This window comes from Prinia subflava, chromosome 1, assembly GCF_021018805.1.
Source record: "Prinia subflava isolate CZ2003 ecotype Zambia chromosome 1, Cam_Psub_1.2, whole genome shotgun sequence".
Classification (NCBI taxonomy): Eukaryota; Metazoa; Chordata; class Aves; order Passeriformes; family Cisticolidae; genus Prinia; species Prinia subflava.
The window spans coordinates 26909865-26916160 of record NC_086247.1 but is presented as its reverse complement, the minus strand read 5'-3'; positions in this window follow the sequence as shown (position 1 = coordinate 26916160).

Here is a 6296-nt window from a genome sequence, read left to right as displayed (position 1 = left end):
AGTACCAGCTTAAACTTTCTCTGTATTTTGAATTTGTTCATAAAATCAAAGGCAAGGAGCTGTAAATGTAATTTGGTCAAAATCATGAATATAGCATATAGAGATTAGAGGATTAACCAGGCATTTCACAGTGCTATTTTCAAACAAGATCTTCATCTGTCTTTTATGAGTGCTTGTATACAATCCTCATATTTTTTCATAAAGTCTGAGGTTTAGCAATCAGCTTTTATGTGAGGCAGAAGTGTGCTAGTTAATCATAGTTAGGAACAGATCCTTTACTCTCAAAATATTTGAAGGCTTTCATCCCCATTTATTAGTGAATACTGTTGGGCCAATATGAGCTACTTTATTCAATTAAGTAGGAAGATTATGAATTTGAGAAAGAGACAAGTACTTTTAATTTCAGAGTTTCTCTACTTCAAGTCAGACAAAATCTGTCTGCTAGAATTCACCCTTTGTATAAAGCTGTGAAAAGTTATCAGGTTTTCTTATGCACTGCATTTGAAACTTTCAAGAAAACAGGTCTGGGATTAGGAGAGTCACAGGTGCAAAATTTCTGGACACTGAATTTGATGTTTGACTCTTGTTATTAAAGGCACAGAAATCCAAGTTTGTGCTTGCTCATGCTAAATCAGATCCTACTGCCCAAGTAACAGGGTAAAAATTGTTGCATTGTCTATCCCTATGTATGGAAAATCAAGTCCTGGCATTCAAGACGGTTTAGCACCTATTTTTCAGTAAAGGAGGCAGAGTCAGAATATTTATTGCATTTACATTACTACTACTATTAATTTTTACCTGTTTTTTTGACCAAAGTATATGACACTTTACCAGAAAAGATAAAAATGAAAATACTGTTCTGAAATAACCTTTCTCACAATTCAGGTGCTCTTTGGGATTTGTGGAAAAATGTGATATTATCTAACTGAATAATGTTTGAGTACCTGAATACCTTAAGTACTTGAATTCCTGAATATTATCCTGAAGAGCATTTCCTCTGGTGTTTAAGTCCTTTTGGTGGTGTGCTCTGGCAGCTTAGTCACCCATGGTGCTGCAGTGCTGCTGTGTGGGTTTGTTTAACCAGAAATTTAAAAAGGGGGCTCAAAAACCTCTAAATCTCAAAATCACAATTAATGTGTAAAACCAACTCTACGATTTTACTGAAGACTGAGGTTAAGTTATGAATGAGATTCCAGTGTGTCATAGAGAGAGCAATCTATCAACAAATGTGCTTAAATGGTTAGGGCACTTCTTAAGAATGTAACATAATATAATTTCTATGTGCTTTCTTTCTAAAATTAGGTTTTATTTTATCAGCCTTGCCAGCAGCAGTCCTAAGTGGTTTTTACTGTATCTGGTTGTTATTTATTTTCCAATCCTTTTATATAATTAAACATTATTTTGATTCTGATTTTCTTAAGTGTGGAGGAAATAAGGTAAATAAAGACATTGTCAGACTTATTTCTTCCTCAGTGTGAATCAATATCTGTTATATTGTTTTAATTTTATAAACTAATTGTGGCCATTACTAACAGCCATTTCATAAATCATCAGAATAACACATGTTCAGGTATTGCATTCTTGGCCTAAAGCCAAAGAACTGGTATAACATCATAGGAGCAAATCAAGCCATGAACTAAAATGTATGGATTAAATGTAATGTATTAAAATAAATTAAATTAAATAATAAAATGTAATGGATTAAAACGTAAAATAGATATAATTGAATAGTAAGTTAAAATCTATCACCTTGACATTTTATTTTAAAATAGTGTAATATTTCTTCTTAAAACACAATCCTATAGAAAACATTAATTAATCTTTTGATAAAGAATTGTTATTTATGCAGATATAAAGAGAAGAGTCTCCAACGAAAATACGTCTTGAAAAATTCTAAACCTTACCACCAATATTTCTCAAATTAATAATCTTGCGAAGCTCAAATGTAATTGAAAGTCTTCTTAATTTATTAAATAATAAATTTATTAATAGTTAATAAATATTAGATCTATTTCTTAATGTAAATATCTTTATCCTTTAAACCAATATACCTTGAAAAGAGATTTTAACATTTAAAATGCAAAGAAGCAGTTGCAGAAATGTGCATTCATATAAAACTACATTTTTGAGAATTTTAATTGGTCAAATATTTATGTAACTTGTGAGGCAGAATTTGGTTTTCTTTCTTGCTGACAACAACAAAAACCAAAAGTACCAAGTTGTTATCTGGACTGTTTTCTGTGTTACTTTTTCCATCAACTATAAAACATTCTTGAATCTGAGGCTAAAAAAGAGAAGTAAAATGAATGATTCCACATTTTAATAATTCTGGTGAGGTATCACAGCTAGAAAAACACTTGTCAGAAATTTGAAAAACTTCAAATTGACGAAAAATATATTCCCAAATTAAATGCCCCATTTACAATGTATATATATTTCGTTCAGAACATCCTTGCATGCTCCAAGCCCCTGGCACAGGAGTTCAGAGTAGGAATTGCATGTTCACAGATACTACTGCACCACCTAGTGAAAAATCTGTAGCACATCAGTCTTAAGTGTGAAGCTGAACAACATACTTTTTTAATCTATGCAATTCATGAGGCCAAATACAATATATTAATCCTTGATTAAAAGTCTATTAATCTCCCTGCAGAAAAGGAGTTCTGATTTTGCAGTGCATCCCACTTTTAAGACTTCATTCATAACGTTTTGAGATAGAAGTCATAATTGGGCAATGGAACTGTAATGAAGATTAAGGAATGGGAGGTAGGTGATACAATCTATAATCATGTTGTTGTTCTGCTAACAGAATGCTGCATTTTGAAGTCATGTACATCTTCTGGCTCTTTTCTGAGGCAGATAAAATTTGTGGGCAAAAACGTTAATTGCCTATTGATCTGAGAAAAAAGAATTTGCATCTGTGTTCAAAGTCAATAAGATGATGAGGAAAATGTTTGAGTGGTGGTCCTCAGAGAGCTGTAAATGTGGGGAATTAAAGGACCAGATGCACTTCATATTGACTTGTTGGTACTTTTTTTAATCTCAAAGTTTTATCATCCTTATTTTGTTTCCAGGTTGTGTCAAGGTCGAAACCTTCAGGATCCCTGAAGAAATCTAAAGATATTAGCAATTGATTGTGAATTTTGTGACAGTTAAGGAATAACTGATCCATGAAGAAGAGAAAAGGATGTTTATCTGCACAAAATCTTCTTATGAAGAGGATGGAAAATTAAGATAACTGAAAAAAAGTACTGACACTGGGCAGAGAAAGACTTAAAGTTAACATAGGATGTGAATCTTGCCATCCTCAGTAGAATTAGCCAAAACATGAGTCTGAGCAGGAGGCTGCTGAGTTCATGTGAATACCAGTGTCCAAAATATAAATTTTTCAGACCAAAGTTGTCCAGTTTTTAAGAGAGTAAAAACTTCGTAAATTTCCATCTTCCCTTCTGAAAGCATTCCAGAGCTGTGTTAGTTTGCTCAAATCTGCTTTTCTCTAGGTTTATTTCTACTGGTAATGATTTTCTCCTAGCTTCTCTCCACAGACTTACCACTCTAAGTCTCTGATAAAGACCTTTTTATTACATTGGCATGTAATTCCTTGAACAAAGACCAAAAATTCAAAAGGCTTGCTGACCTAAAAACCTGCTAGATTATCTTTTGAAAGCAAAGGAGGGGGAAAAGGGAGCTCTTTGACATTTCATAACATCAGTGAGTGACATCTGTGAATCCAATATCAAAATAACACTTGAAAAACGAACAGTTGAGAAAGATGCATTTTATGTAAATTCAATCAAAACTTAAGCAGGTGATAGGAAAGTTAGGGGTGCATATTTACCATGAATTGTCTCATCAAAGACAGAGTAAATTGTCCAGGGTGCAGGTTAACACCGGGTGTGTCAGCTGGGTCCAACATTTTTTTGGCACAAGAGGACTTAGCTATCAAGATGATCTGCATGGGAATAAATAATTTTCATGATTTAAAAATAGCTACAAAGCATGATTGCTGGATTGTGTCTGTACACATACCGTCTATCATTCTTGATATTCATATATTTTGTGAAAAAACAAGACATTTTATTTATTTAATACATTTGACTTCCAAACAGTCACAGATTTAACTGCATTTGGACTGTTTCCTCATGGGTGAGAGCAACCGAACAAAGCTCAGAAACAGGGATAAACATAATTGTGGTTGAGCTACACTTCTGCTACCCATGCCAACATACTTGTAGCATTCCTGCAGTGCTAGAGTCCATGTAGTATGCAATTGTTTGTGATATTCATTTTACAAGAGTTGCAGGTACTCAGCTCCCCAGAAAGGCTGAATCTCAGTTTACGTGTTGCAGTCAGAATTGTCCTGTTATTGTTTTTTCAGAAAATAAGCTATTTCAACAGGTCACATCTTGGAAAGATTTTTATGAATAGGTCACACCCATCAGAAATTTACACTAGAACATCACAGAATTTACAAAGGAGTTTTGAGGTAATTGTCTTTCAATATAGCAAAAAGATAGGCAACAAAAAAACTATTGAGTTTTTTGCTGCCTATCTTCATTCCAAAGACTTCATTCCAAAATATCTTAATCTGTTTAGCTCCTATTAAGTTATATTAGAAAATGGAAATAGTTTTAATCTGAGTAATGCACATCATATAATTTTTACATAACCAATCTGAAAAAAAATATCCATTTTTGGGAGGTAGGAATGTGCAAGATTTGGAATAATAGGTTATGTTTTTAAAACCACTTCTGATTAACAAGTAAGGGAGGAGCATTTTCCACTGAAAGGATAGGAAATTAGGTCAAAAAATGTCCCACAGTCAAACGAAGAGCCAATATACACACAAATGAAGAAATCTGTTTCACCCATACATTGAAGCAACATTGTATACTGGTAAGAGTGAATCTGTCACTCATAATGCTAATTATCTTGTAAACAATTGCAGAGGCAAGACTTGAGTGAATTTTGTTTCTACATAAGCTAAAGCAAAATTTAAACAGAGATCTGCCTGCCTAAGGCTGATATAGATTTCTAAATGAGGTTCCAATATGAAAAAATAGCATCTCCACGTACTTCTAATGAATCAAAGAGTAACCTTGAATTCATGTGATTTAGCTAAAATTCCAATTATGTAACACCACTTACTCACTCTTCTGCTGATTCTTTGTCATTTGTTCTTCAGTTTTAACCTCGTGGCTAAGAGCTGTTTACCGTGTTAAAAAAAGAAAAAAAAAAAAAAAAAAGAGGAAGTTCAGAGGAAAATCTGTGGATATAGCCAAAACATTGGTAACATGGAAGGATTTTATTTGTCACTTCTGAGTAAATAATCAGTATATAGCAGATCTATTGCTAATTTTAGATCAGCTGAAAACAGATTCAAATAATGATATTTTTTTTTTTTCATGTTTCCTTCCAAGTTTCTTTCAGTGGAGGTGGAAAAAACTGGAGTAAGGTGGTTTAGAGCAGTGCTATGATGACCTCTTGTGGTTAAGTACTGTACATATTTTGGTTCAAAGTCCCGTGAAAACTTGCAGTATCAAAGGTTAAATTCTGTGCTTAGATCTGAAGGGTTTTGTGCTGTTAATGTTGCTTAACCTGAATTAACTCCTCCTCCCAAGCACAGTATCAATATTTGTTTAGCTCACTGCTAAAAGATTCTTTAAAAATATCTTAACCTTTGCACTCTACAAACATAACAGGTGAGAGTATCATGTTTTCTCACGTGGTAAATTGTTAAAGCAGATTCACAGTTCTACATAAATAAAATCATTAATATAAACCCCAATAATATTTCATAAAACTGTGCCCACTATGAGTGTGAAAGAACTTATAGTTCTTATAGACTTATCTCTTCTGACTTACAGAGCATAAGTACTAACCACTCATTATAAGAAATAGGATTATATTGATAGATTGCAACAGTAGATATTGAATATATATTTTTTTCCCATAGAATTTTAGTGCATTAACTACCTATATGCATCGTGTTTAAACTGCTGTCAAAGCTGCCTCTTTTCTTCAGCTTTTCTTTCAACAAAAATCAGAGAACTGAGGATTTTCTGATGCTGCCAAATGCAGTCTATCAATCTGGATCAAATTATCTTACACCTTATCCCTTAGTAGATAAAATCACTCAGGACTTTGTCCTGATTTTCCAGTTTCCTGAAATAATTTTAAATTACACTGATTTCATTAAACTACTCTGTTAAATGATTATACTTCAAGTGATGGTCCCATCAATATTTATAGATCTGTGGCAGTACTTTCCCACTGGAGGATCACCAGTGGTGGTA